Here is a 14,758-nt window from a genome sequence, read left to right as displayed (position 1 = left end):
TCAACTTCCACAAAACCATCAAATCTGACTTACAAAACCCAATCACATTGTTTACTAAAGCATATGAAAACTGTATTAAGGAACAATCTCACCGGTTGATGCTCCCTCTGGTCCCCTGTCTGACCGTCCGCACCCCTCCCTCAGGCGGTTCAGCGTACCTGCGTGTTCCCGTTGGATCGCTCATGGCGAGGCCAAAGAGAAACCGAAACTGTCTCAATTCTTGAGGGAACAATACATCTGTAGAGCCGTTGTCTTGATTCGCACAGGCATCTTCCCAAATCCAATGTCCAGTCGAATGTCCAGTGGTAGCTTCATAACTTTAAACGTAGCGGTTAGCAAAGTTTCTTCCTCAACCCCGGGTCTGTAGTCTTCTTTGGTCTCAGCCGCAAACACCGGAGATTACGGGTATGTACACCGGGTGTGTACAACTCCCCACTTATGGAACTTTTCTTGACTCAAACAACGAAAAGGGCCATAGAGCATAGCCTCCAGCGGGGTTGGCTACGATTGCAGGGAAACGGCGGGACTACGCAAACCTCCAAGGAGGCCTAGCGGGGGGGGTGACAGGCGATCAGCGGGGATCGAGCCATCGAACCTGAGCAAAAAAAAAACTACAACACAGATCAATAAACTCCACACAAACTTTCCCAAAGCTTTCCATCACTCCACACTGTCTACACACCGCAGCCTACGCCTTCCACCTGCAACTCCCATACGTTACCACGTCCATCCACCTCCAAGCAGCCCGACAGGCCGCGCATCCATCACCGAACGAAAAAGCCAGTCGCGAAAAACCTAATAACACTGAAAGAACAATTGTCCACATGTCCAAATACCATAAACAGAAACACCGTTGCCGAAAACTTACCACAACACTTACCCAACATCAAAAGCAGCAAAAAAAACAAACGCTGTGAAACAAACTCTATTCTAATAACAAATCCCATAACCATCCAAACCTAATGTGTCCAACACAAATACCAGCGCCCTAACGCTGTCATCTCAATCAACGTGCCCTAACATCGTCGATAGACCCGTCGGCCCATAAGTGAGATGTTCAAGGCCCTAACCTTGTCTGCAGAATTCAAATGTGCCCTAACACATACACTTGCGCCCTAACGCAAAAAGGAGCCCTAACCCCAAGTATACTCGCGCCCTAACGCAAAAAGGAGCCCTAACCCCAAGTATACACGCGCCCTAACGCAAAAAGGAGCCCTAACCCCAAGTATACTCGCGCCCTAACGCAAAAAGGAGCCCTAACCCCAAGTATACACGCGCCCTAACGCAAAAAGAAAGTGTCCTTACCTCCCGAGTTCGAAATTTAAGTCCGGGTACCTGTACTGAGGAATCCCAAAAAGTAGGAGACCACAGGATCAGTAACCGAGGACGAGCCCCCAAATTGTGATGGTAATTCCATGTATCGACACTCGGAGTAAGGGACACAGAGACAAAGTTCTCTTTGTACATCATAACCGTTTTATTAATTATTATGCACAGAGACTATTATGAGAGACGCGTCAACCGCTTACGCAAACATAATCGTCTGAGGAGCCTCTAACTAATATAGCTCATTCAACCGTATATATCACATAGGAAAAAGGGGTGTGGTAAGATGTTGCCATCTGTTTCATGTCAATCAAACACCTTTCCCTTTGTTCTATCACACACGTCAAATGCTATCTTCCCCCACCTTATCCTTCCTGCCATAATGTTTTCTGTAGTGTTTACCCAAAGGGGCCAACTGACCTTACTGCCCCCTGTTGTATCTTCTCCTATCTTGTCCTAAAACCCATTGATCTCCATCTGGACAGACAATAGATGTCCCCTATGCAAATACCAGGTCCCACACATTCCTGTACCTATCTTAACAGTAGGACTTAGTTCTTTAATCAGTTAGAATACATTGTGCATAGAAATTTCCACAACACATGCTCTCCACCAGTCTGTCAAATTGCTGTTGGGTGACTTTATGCCACTCCTGGCTCAATAATTTAAGTAGCTCAGCTTTGTTTGATGGCTTGTGACCATCCATCTTCCTCTTGATCAAATTCCATAGGTTTTCAATGGGGTTCAGGTCTGGAGATTGGGCTGGCCATGACAGGGTCTTGACCTGGTGGTCCTCCATCCACACCTGGCTGTGCTCCATGCTGTGTGTCATGGAGCATTGTCCTGTTGGAAAAACTATTCTCAGAGTTGGGGAACATTGTCACAGCAGAATAAAGCTGGTGTTCTTCCAGTTCTTCCTTGTACTTGGCTTGATTCATGCGTCCTTCACAAAAACAAATCTGCCAGATTCCAGCCTTGCTGAAGCATCCCCATATTATCACCGATCCTGTACCAAATTTCACAGAGAAGATGACCTTACTCCATTCCTCTACGGTCCAATCCTTATGGTCTTTTGCAAACTTCAGCCTGGCTCTTCTTTGATTCTCATTGATGAAGGGCTTTTTTCTATCTTTGCATGACTTCAGCCCTGCCCCTAGCAGCCTGTTTTGAGCCTTCTTCCTCGCCGTGCACTTGACCCCAGCTGCTGTTTGCCATTCTTTTTGTAGATCACTTAAAGTCCTCCTAAGTTTCTTGAGTGACATTCAAATGAGTTGACGGTCATCTCGATCAGTGGACAGTCATTTTCGCCCCCACCCTCTATAGTTTTTGATAATGTCATAATTGCATTATGAACATCCTGTGTCACTTTACTTGAACTGATAAAATACAGTTTATGACAATACAAAAGAAGCATTACGACCATAATCGTTGGAAACAGATAGGCCTATCCCCTAGCTGTACATGCCATTATGTTGGTCATTATGTTAGTCTCAAAGAAAATGTCAAGTCCTGCTCCTGAAATCTACTGCTGGCATCATAGTCATGAGAAACGTTGCATTGGGGAAGGTACATATCTGATATCACTTCATGCATAATTGTATTGATATATAGCATTTTTAATGAAATGTAATATACAAATACTGTTTATAAAAAGACTGGTGTTACAGAATGGTTTGTTATGTTTTGATAGACTTGTGTAGGTGTCACAACCAGTTATGAAAAAACACAATATATGTCATATTATTTCAAAATATGTGTCATTACAGTGTCGTGACCATGTTATGACAGGGTATGATATGTTATTGTCAGCTGACATGATATCTTATGACATGATTGACAGAGTTATGACATTACACTTCAAGTAAAATGTTACCGACAATATTTATCAACACATAACATTGAGTTAATTGGATGGAATTGTAGAGAAGCTATTTAGCTAAGCTAGCAAGGTTTATGCTATTTGCTTAACTCACCATTTTCTGCACTCTTAAAACGCCTTTCGATTCCACAGCCGAGCTTTACGTAGCGTTTTTTTTTCTCCCGTAGGTAACATTCATTCAGTAAATATATTCTTCCCTTGGATTAGTTAACTTTCATCCACTTGCTAACATTTGCGTCATTCTAGACCCAACCACACTACAGTACAATCGCTCTTGCTGATGTTTGTAAACAACAAATACGTGTGCCTTTGCGCATGTCATTAAAATGACTTTTATAAATGTCAAGGTAAATATTGTTGATTTTATTTTTAATAGTATTTTGAAAAATAATATTCAGGTCAATTTATTTCAACCCAAAAAATACATAAGTAAAATAATATGGTGGGTTTAATTGAATTACACACACAAGTCCTCGAATACCAAATTATTTTCAGGTATTCGAATATTTGACTATCCGTGCCCATCCCTAATATATATATGAACCAAATCTAATTTAAGTTTAAAAATCACTGCTGTGGTCATCACTATCCTCTTGCAATAGGAACAGCTGGATTGCAGAAACAGGTAATTTGAATTAAAAAAATACTATTCAGCATGACAAAAGAGTTTAAAAGAAAAGATTTGAGTGAGGAAAAGAAGGGATCGATTCTGGCTATCCTGGCAGAGGGATAAAGTCAACCTCAGATTGCTTCCATCCTGAAAATTTCAAAGACGGCGGTTCATAAGAACAAGGTCAAGCAACAGACATTGCGGACAACAAAGCTACAGACTGGCAGAGGGCGAAAACGACTGTCCACTGACCGCAATGACCGTCAACTCATTCGAATGTCACTCAACAACCATAGGATGACATCAAGTGACAGCAGCTGGAGTGAAGTGCATGGCGAGGACGGTTCAAAACAGACTCCTTGTGGCAGGGCTGAAGTACTGAAGTTCTCAATAACACAGATTTAGACAGATTTGTGAACAATATTTGAGAGAAATAGGCCTTTTGTGTACATAGAGAGTCTTAGATCTTTGAGTTCAGCTCATGATAAATGGAGGCAAAAGCAAAAGTGTTGCATTTATAATTTTGTTCAGTGTATATATTGGGAGAGACAGATTTCCCTTTCTAGAAATGACAGCAATCAGCGCTCTTAAAGGAGAACTTTGGACATGACATTTAGAAAATTGCTCAGATTTATCACTTTCCTCAATATTTGGTGGTTGCTTAAGTTGGCTGAAGTCTGCAGTGGCTGTAAACCGTGGATTATAGTTTCACTTGGCAGCAGTTTGTTGTTTTTGTACTGTAAGGTTTTTGAGGATAACAGCACCCGGATCACTTTATCCTGCATGTGTGTGTGTGTGTGTGTGTGTGTGTGTGTGTCTGTTCATGTGTGCTTGTGTCAGGGAAGTGGGATCTGTCTCCTGACTGCTGATTACTGTTCCGACCTTCCCTCTCTCCTCAGAGCTTATGGCTGTTTCACAAATGGCAGCCTAGTCCCCTTATAGTGGTCTACTTTGGACTAGGGGACATAGGATGCCGTTTGCAATCCTTTCGCTCTCCTCTCAACTATTCCAGCTGAAAGGCAGGATTGAATCAGAGCAAAGGGACAGCTTTAATCTTCAATAAAACACCACCTAGACCTTAGTGTATGCATCACAGAGCTACAATTCAATGTATGCATGAACGTATGGGGCAGGAGAGGAGACAGAAGTTTGTGTCGGAGTGTGTCTTTGTGTTAACGCACATACATGTGTCTCTATGGAAGTGCCACTTGGAGATTTGCTGCAAATGAAACAGTCTCTAGAGCCCTGGGTGGAAATTGTGTATGATAAAGGTCAGACAGAGGGCGTTTCCTTTAAATATATATATAGCTCCAGAAAAAAATTAAGAGACCACTCCTATTTTTTAAAAATCAGCATCTCTACATGTATGGCAGCCATTCCATTCCAGTTTCTGTTAAATTCCAACACAGGCACACCTCATTTTACTTAATGAGGTACTGATTAGGTGATTACCTGAACCAATCTAATTTAACAAGGAAAAGTATAAAAATCACTGCTGTGGTCATCACTATCCTCTTGCAATAAGGCCATCTGGTTGGCAAAAACAGTGCAAGTAGTACCTCAAAGGTAATTTGAATGAAAAAATAATTATTCAGCATGACAAAAAAGTGGAAAAGAAAAGCTTTGAGTGAGGAAAAAAAGGGTTAAATAATGACGATACTGGCAGCGGGATACAGTGACCATCAGGTTACTTCCATCCTGAACATTTCAAAGATGGGGGTTCATAGAACAATGTCAAGCAGCAGACATTGGGGACAACAAAGCTACAGACTGGCAGAGGGCGTCAACTCAGAGGAAGTCAACTCATTCAAATGTCACTCAACAACTGTAGGATGACATCAAGTGACTTACAGAAATAATGGTAAACAGCAGCTGGGGTCAAGTGCACGATGAGGATAGTTCGAAACAGGCTCCTAGGGGCAGGGCTGAAGTCGTGCAAAGCTAGAAAAAAGCCCTTCATCAATGAGAAGCAAAGAAGAGCCAGGCTAAAGTTTGCAAAAGACCATACGATTTTGACCGTAGAGGAATGGAGTAAGTTCATCTTCTCTGACGAGTTAAATTTTCAGCTTTGCCTGTTGTCTAATGGTTAGACTGAGACCTGGAGAGGCCTACAAGCCACAGTGTCTCATACTGTGATGGAAATTCCATGTATCGACACTCTGAGTTAGGGACACAGAGACAAAGTTCTCTTGGCACTTTATTAACTATTATGCACATATGAGAGACGCGTCAACCGCTTACACACACATAATCGTCTGAGGAGTTTTCTGACTCAATATAGCTCATTCAACCGTATATATCAGATAGAAAAAGGGGTGTGGTAAGATGCTGCCATCTGTCTCATGTCAATCAAACACATTCCCTTTGTTCTATCACACAAGTCAAATGCTATCTTCCCCCACCTTATCCTTCCTGCCATAATGTTTACTGTTGTGTTTACCTAAGCTTCACACAAAGGACAGCTCTCCTTCCCGCCATAAGTAACTTCTTCAATTCTAAGAGTTCTTAAAGCATCCGGACAGACAATAGATAAATACCAGCTCCCCCACATTCCTGAGGAACAAAAGACTGATACCCTTCTTCTAGGCAGGAGGACATGGCCCAAATACCTGTTAATCTGTTAATGTGTGTCACAATCAAAGTAAAGATCTACATATCAGCCAAATGGAAAGACAGACATTTCTCAAATGTACCTTAGTTCAAAATTACCATAACACTCCATCCTCTTGATACCATGTTAAACCTTGGTATCAATCCTTAAACAGTTCACTCATTAGGATGTAGACTGCAACAAAACAGTACTCTTTAACATGACGCAGTCAATATTATTACCCTTAATGATTAGAGAACGGAACAAATCTGAAATGTCTGGATCCTCCTTTACATTCTTCTAGATCATTACCTACGTATAAACTCCAAGATCACACATTGTCATCATACAGAATAATAACATAGTACAGCAAACTTTTATGTTAAAATCATCATAAACACCTATCACTGAATGCATCCTTCAATTCATCACTGTTACAAAGTCCTCTCATCCCAATTAGATGTACTTCCAAAGTCATCACAAATGTTCTCCTCCTCCAAACGTCAGACAGTCAGTTATGAACCATTTCTTTGACAGGTCGGTGCAACAGAACGAAAAAGTCAGATGTATATTCCAAGGTGTTGTCCTTCATTCTAGCTGCTTTATCAGCCAGGCCAGGAGAATCTGTGTTCTCCCTTGCGAACGCCAAGATGACCAGTTTTAGCTAAAGGCTGTAGAGCAAAAGGCCATGTAGAAAGTGACTGGTTACTAGCACCAGAAAATTAACTTTTCCCTCAGTGACTTCAATTCACTGTGTCTAACCTTTAAACAATGAAGCCCTCCTGTAGCGTGTGTCGTCGACCCCAGGCTCTCTCTCAGCTACCTGGACAGCAGATGAGTGTACCCAGTATGGACACAATCAGCGTAGCATGATGTTGTGCAGTAGATCTTTCCGCCCCAGTAAACGTTGTCCAGAGCTTCCCTTTTCCTCCATCCTCTCGGTTGGAGGTTGCCTTCTCCATCACATTGCAGAATCATCAGGACTCGAGTCAGTCCAGCTCACAGGAACCCAGCATCCTGTAGACGTGCGGCACCTAGACGTGCAGCGAGCCAGAGTCGACTCCTCTCTCAGCTGTACGATAGTCTGTCTGTGTGTCTGTGAGATCCATCTCACCTCAGCCACCTCACAGTTGTCCTTTTAAGCCAAGCTCAGTCTCTCTCTGGGCTCCAACAAGTCCTCTCTTGTTGAAACGCTTCCAAGTGTCCTGTATCTGAAGTGTGAATTATCCTTGAGAAGATTAATTGCAACTGCACAGTACACCATCACGAATATGTCCAGTACATTAGCTTGTTGCATATCGTTGATACATTAGAACCACACACAATCAAACACTCCAACCCTATAGTTCCAATATCCCTCTACTTCTTTTGTCCAAATAGATTAGAACAGTTGTAATCAGTAACAGTATCGTTAAAAAATTAACATCTCTGGTGCTACTGTTCTGTTAGTGTAGCAAAATAATTCCACTCTTTTCTATAGTTGGTTTAACAACCAACACAAAGAATAGAAGAACACAATTTCACATTTTCCATTACTGTTCCACACTCTAAAAACAAATACTGCACTTTACTTAATTTAATTAGTGAAACATTTTTACACTCAAAAATATTGAGTATATTACAAAGCTTGGAAATCAAGTAAAACAAACCATAAATAATTTGTAGATTTTAGTAATATTTGTAATCATTTCTGAATGAATTGATTTAGTATAATTACCAAATATAATTAAGTAAATGTAATTGAAAGACTGTGTAAACCATATAGAAAACATTAGCACAAGGCACAGAAGAAAATGAGTGGATAAAACTGAAAACATTAGTATGATGTGACTACTTCCCTATGATTTATTTTAAATATGTGTTGTACGGATTTATTTCTTTTACTCAATTTATTACATTGTATTATGTGTTTTGTACTTGATGTCAATAAATGTTAACCTAAAAAAAATTAAGTATGACCAAGATCTCACAAAACGTGAACATTTTATTTGACTGCATTTGCCAGAAATACATTTTTTGGCTTTTTTAAGCTCCTCATGCACATGTGAAACAGCAGCAACATCACTGACAGTATAGTGCAAATAAGCGAACAATTCATTACAACAAGACATTTTTGCAATACCTGAGAAATCGGCCACTTTTAAGAACTGGAGCCAACTGAACCATTCAACCAATTGCGCTTTTTTATCTTGAACCATCAACAACCATCGTCATTTAACCTGTTAACAAATGTCTTACCATTTAAGGTATTCACAATGTTGCTAGACACTTAAAATAATCTGAACCTGTTAAATGCAAAAACATCACTCCAGCCATTTCAATCATTTACACTCAAAAAATACTGTTTTTTTACCGTTACACAACAGGGCACCGTCTGCAGACAGGGTGAAACTGATTTGTATAGACATCTACTTTGAATAAAATATGATAAAAGGACAACCCAAAGCAATCTTTTAAAATGGATAAACAACTAAATGGCTAAGTGATATGGAACTTGTGTTGTAAATGTGTTTGCACCCAAAGACATGAAAAAATAAAGACAAGGTTCCAAAATTCTGGAATTATTACCCTTTTGAGTAACATTACATTAAAATTAAGATTACTGCTTAAAAATCACAATCCATGAAATAATGCAAAATCAGATGCTTAATGGCTTATAAATGAAAACAAAAAAATTAAAAAGAGAAAAGGCTTATTAATACAAGATGTAAATGTAGAATCTAAACAAATTGAAATATGTCCAATACTGTGAGCCTGACCACACCTGGAGATCATCTGATTAAATGGAGCTTTAGATTGTCCAAGTTTCCGTCCAGAACCTCAATAATAACAGTAATTTCTGGCATTCCACACATGGCTCAATTGGGTACGAGTCACATATTTTCTCATCTGAATAGCTGCCTCTCATCAACTACATGACTATATTGTTTCTCAGTCTTTGCACCTTTGCTGAAAGGTTTCCGGAATCCACTTCCACAAGCATCTTTTGAAAGACCTCAAAAATGTATTTAAGAGTTTTGGGGTATTTCAGATCTAAAGCATAGGTCAGTCCTAGCAGGTAGCAACAGACTCTGCTGAGATCCCCAAGATGGTTGAGTACAGTGGAACCTTCAATGACGATCCCAACATCATCGACCTGTCCACTTTCATTCCGGACCAGGTACACAGCCATCACCTGTGCTGCCAGCTCTTCCACATTGACAGCTGAATCAACATTCTGCAGACATTGTAAAAGGCAACTGGTTAGAACAGGCAGGCAGGATGTCACCAAAATAGAATAAAATCAATTACCAAAACAACTAAATCAATCAGTCGTACAAAGATTGTATAGTAAGTCGTAAGGGTGTTACGATCAAAATTAAGTCACAATCTTGAATATCGAATAAAAACATGTAATCATCGATACTGCCACGCCTCCATGTCATGTCCGGCGGCTTTATTGCCATAAAAGTTGATAGACTAAAGACAATTTTTCCACAAAAAAAAATTAACAAATAGTAACTTACCTCAAATTTTCTTGATCAACTGTTTTCCATCTGAAAAATATATATTTTTAAAAATATTTAGCAAGAATTAAAACAACTCTTGAACTTAGGATATGAACTTTAAGAACAACCTTCCACACAAGTCATGAATTGCAATTAATGAATATGCTCCGTTCTGCTAGAGCAATGCATGAGATTAAAAGATCAACATGGCATGTTAATTAGGACAGAGCCCAGCCTGACCTTCAGAAAGACCCCAAAAATGCAAAAACATAACTGTTCTGTTCTTTTTAGGGCCAAAGAAGGCCCTATTGAAATTCAAATGTTTCTTCTTTTTCTTCTTGCTCTTCTATTATTATTATTATTATTATTATTTTGTTTAACTTTTTTATTGTATTCTTGAAACTTTGGAAAAGTTAACCTGACATCCATAGCAATAAAGCATATTTAATTAAAAATTGAGAAGAAGTGGGAGACAGAGAGAGCAGTTGCGGCGGTTTAGGAGTGGGGGGTCGGTGCGCAGCAGCCTGTGACACGGAGCTTCATGGTAGAGCTTAATAGGTTGCGCTTTTATTGTGCATGGAGACGAAAAAAATGTATGAGTGACAATCGCCCGACTCCGCCACCATCGATGTAATTCATTAACACTACATTTACGTCAGGATTTCCAGCAGTGAAGCCTCCCACCTTAACTACCGATGCTGCCCGAACCGTCATAGTCCGCGGCCACATTTGCCGTTCGGCAGTAGCCACGCCGGCAATTATCGCGCCCCACTCCCCGCTAATCTTTCGACCGCCAGGGAGTGACCTCCCCTGTGAGCTCCCCTCCCCCGTGGCTGAACGCAGACTTAACTAACACATTTTCACTGCCTTTGTGGTATATATTAAAGTAAAAGAAAAATAAACATTAACCTTAAATACCTGAATATTTTTGTTAATTAGCTAGGGCCTAACGTCACATATTGTAACGTTAACATAACTTACTTGAGCAAGTTAAAAATATTTTATTTTCAGACCTGCCTCCAACTTAACGTAGGCCTACAAGTTGCAAAAGTGTTGTAGTTATACAAGTTAGAGACGTAATGTTAAACTGTAAGTAATATCAATGTGGCTAATGTGAGCTTAGTTGTAGCCTTCTGAAGAAAACGCATAGCACGTGCAGACTAAACTAGCTAGCTAGCTAAAGTGTGCTAATAAGTCAAATTAGCTTTGGCAAGGAATGACTTCGACGTGACAGTAATGTTGGTCGACTGATATTTCATGCTCAGGTGCTGCTTCTGTAACTGAGATATATGTAACTTATTATTGTGTTAAATGTTAATTACTTGTGGTCTTGTCGGTGGAATCCAGTCAGACCGTAGAGTAGCTGTGCCCGCCACGTTACATCCCTGGTGGTGTTGTCTCTCTGAGCCAGAACCGTTAATGACGTCACTTCCTACCCGCTTACTCGTTCTTTTAAGTTGTTTAGTAAAGTTTCCAAATATATTAAGTTGAGTTGTCTAATAATTGTAGTTTTTAAAACTGATTGCTATTCATAGTGTATTCTTAAAAATGTTGTTAAAACATTGTTGTTAATTATTACAAATATCCAAACAATCTGTGAGTCAAGTCATAATTTCTTTTTATTAAATAAACTTACTTACTACATGTATATTTTACACAAAGATTGCTGTTTGGGATAAACTCATGGATTTTGATACAGTTAACCCAAATGCTCATCATAATGAAGGTCAGTATTTTTTTTAAGCAAGAATATCTTTTTTTAACTCTTACATTTACAAATCCCTTGATTTATTTTTTTGAGTGCAAAAACTCATCAGTTAAGATAGTTTGCTTACATTGAAGTACCACTCTCTAAGAGTAGTTCATGAACAATTCTCAGTTCACCTATATAATTTACATCTGATTGTGTTGTATCGGAAATACAATCAAATTCACCCTTGTTTCACATAAAGGATCAAATACCTTATTTCAAATCAAAACATTTCACACCATCTTGAAGATCAGCTAACATAACTGTTATTTAGCCAAATTTCTCTACAAGATGAAACTCAGTGTGAATTCTCCAAGTCTCTTCTTATTATCCTAGCACATCAAAGACACTCTGAAATCCTGTCATAAATCATGACCCCCCCTTTTTACTCCCTGTCCCCCAGGGCTCACACTGGAGTGGGGGGTGGTCTAATAACCTAAGAACAGAGTGGTGTTATCTTGAAACCAGACAATAGCAAGCAACCTTACACCTCAGAAGCATCTGTTAACCATTAACATTCCAAGGATTGCCTACTAGGACAGAAATTAGAATTAGAATACCCAATTTTGATCTCTTCTAAAGAGTCCAAACAAGTTAAAACGCATCTCAAACTGTTTTTTTGTGTCAGTGCTCCAGGGGGTCTGTACCTCTCAGAATAACTTTCTCAGTATCAATTAAAACATGGCAAAATTTAGTAAACACGTAAGGAATAACAAAATGTGCTCCCTGCACGTTTTTTTCCCACTTATTCCATAATGCATGAGATTAAAATGATTACTTCTAATCAAATATCAAACAAACACACCCATCAGATTAGTTATTGCTTAGCGAAACCATTTCAAAATGTTAAGATGTATTCCACTCAAACATAACCATGTTAGATTTCGCATAAAACATACTTTTCAAAAACCCAATTAGACAAACTAGATTATTCACGTAATTTCTTTATGTACCAATTTAACTTGCTTTGAACTCTAAGTTCAACTCTTTTTCATTTGAACTCTAAGTTTAACTCTTTTCCACTATAGATAATCATTTCATACAATCCCCCCCTGCTTTCACGACAGAGTCAACAGAAAATGACTCCAAGCTTGAAAGCCAAACCATTACAGGACCGAAATGAAAAGAAAATATAATCGTAAATACAAACGAAGGGAAAGTAAATAATTAATTAACCAAATCCAATTGAACATTTAAAATAGCACGTATAATTTTACGGGTTTTTTTTAAACGGGGAATAAACAGGCCGTGGTCATCTTACCCTCTTTTGCAGGCTATGACTATATTGGCTGAATCCAGTCTTCATGGAAAACAGCATGTTATCTTTACACTAACTACTTCAGCCATTCTACTCCATACACGGAGAGAGAAAACACTATTTTAACCTATCATTACGTAACCATATTTTACCAAACCAGAGAATCATCAATGTACCAATTTCCAAGCTATCCCTCTAAGTAAACTTAGGCCATTATTTGCTTAAACACCTAAGTTAGCAGGCTAACACTCCCACATGTGCATATACATCTTCTGTAGCATAACTACTGATCCAAACCATAAGCTGACCAACAATTGCGGCAATTTACAGGAGCAATCCCTACTCCCTTCTACAGGCACTGAAAGTATGAGATTCAATCTCAACTGCATATTTAAGTCCAACCTAAATTGCAGTTTTCTAGGCAGGAGGACATGGCCCAAATACCTGTTAATGTGTGTCACAATCAAAGTAAAGATCTACATATCAGCCAAATGTAAAGACAGACATTTCTCAAATGTACCTTAGTTCAAAATTACCATAACAACACCTACTGTGAAATTTGGTGGAGGATTGGTGATGATCTTGGTTTGCTTCAGCAAGGCTGGAATCGGGCAGATTTGGATTTGTGAAAGACACATGAATCAAGCCATGTACAAGGTTATCCTGGAAGAATACCTGCTTCCTTCTGCTCTGACAATGTTTCCCAACTCTGAGGATTGGTTTTTCCAGCAGGACAATGCTCCTTGCCACACAGCCAGTTCAATCAATGTGTGGATGGAGGACCACCAGATCAAGACCCTGTCATGGCCAGCCCAATATCCAGACCTAAGCCCCATTGAAAACCTCTGGAATTTGATCAAGCCATCAAACAAAGCCGAGCTATGTGAATTTTGGTCACCCAACAATAATGTGACAGACTGGTGGAGAGCAGGCCAAGATGCATGCATGGAAGCTGTGATAAAAAATCTGGGTAATTCCATCAAATATTGATTTCTCTTCCTAAGTTAAAACATTAATATTTTGTTGTTGAAAAATGTATATTAATTAGTTTTCTTTGGAGGTCTGAAAACAATTCATATTTTTTGGGTTATATTGACCAGTGACCAACAAAATAATCTAAATTACAATATTTTTATTTGGAATTTGTCAGTGGTTTATAGAATAAAACAAAACTTATTTTTACTCAAACAGATACCTATGAATAGTATAAACTGAGAAACAGATATTTTTCCAATCAGAGGGACTCAGATCCCCGGGGGGTACTTGGACCGTCCACAAGGGTGTTTCAGAAGACTCAAGAATAGCGGACTGGTGAAATGCACATCTCAAGGTACTACAGGAGTAGTCTGGCCGGGGTTGTATGGTGACTGAAAAAGGCTGGCAACCATTGGGCTATACAACCCTGCTGGTTTAGTGGAAGCTGCGGATACACTATGATGTATATTATTTAATGATGACAAAGAGCTAGTTTGCTTCCATACAGTCCTAGTGGATAATAGTCTGCTAAATGACTGAAGTGTTAATGCTTCCCAAATGGCACCTTATTTCCTTACATAGTGCCCAGGTTTTTTTTATTTGAGATGCAAACCAAGCTTGGAAAGGGGGTGACTTTGAAGAAGAGAGAGGGGTCTTAGGGGTTTGAGGCTCAGACCTTGAGTGGTGCACTGAGAGCTTAAGCTGAGACAGGTTGACACATGTAATTGTACGTGTGGGTATTTGTTTTTCAAAAGATCAAGGGAGATCAATTGTTTTATACAGAGGAGAGCCTGAGTTCTCGCTCTTTATTTTAGATTCTATGTATATCCCATTTTCTTGTTTCAGGTGTCAGTAGTGTGGCTAAGTTATGTAATGTGATTC

The 14,758-nt window shown here is 39.4% G+C and overlaps 1 protein-coding gene across 6 annotated transcripts in view; it reads left to right on the top strand.

The window, feature by feature from the left end:
• LOC105031116 (protein kinase C-binding protein NELL1) overlaps window positions 1-14,758 on the top strand; it is a 781,285-nt gene that overhangs the window by 281,917 nt on the left and 484,610 nt on the right. The gene's annotated exons all lie outside the window — the stretch shown is intronic.

The sequence above is a fragment of the Esox lucius genome, chromosome 2 (genome assembly GCF_011004845.1).
Source record: "Esox lucius isolate fEsoLuc1 chromosome 2, fEsoLuc1.pri, whole genome shotgun sequence".
Lineage (NCBI taxonomy): Eukaryota > Metazoa > Chordata > Actinopteri > Esociformes > Esocidae > Esox > Esox lucius.
The sequence above is the reverse complement of the archived record's forward strand: the minus strand, read 5'-3'. Positions and strand labels throughout refer to the sequence as shown.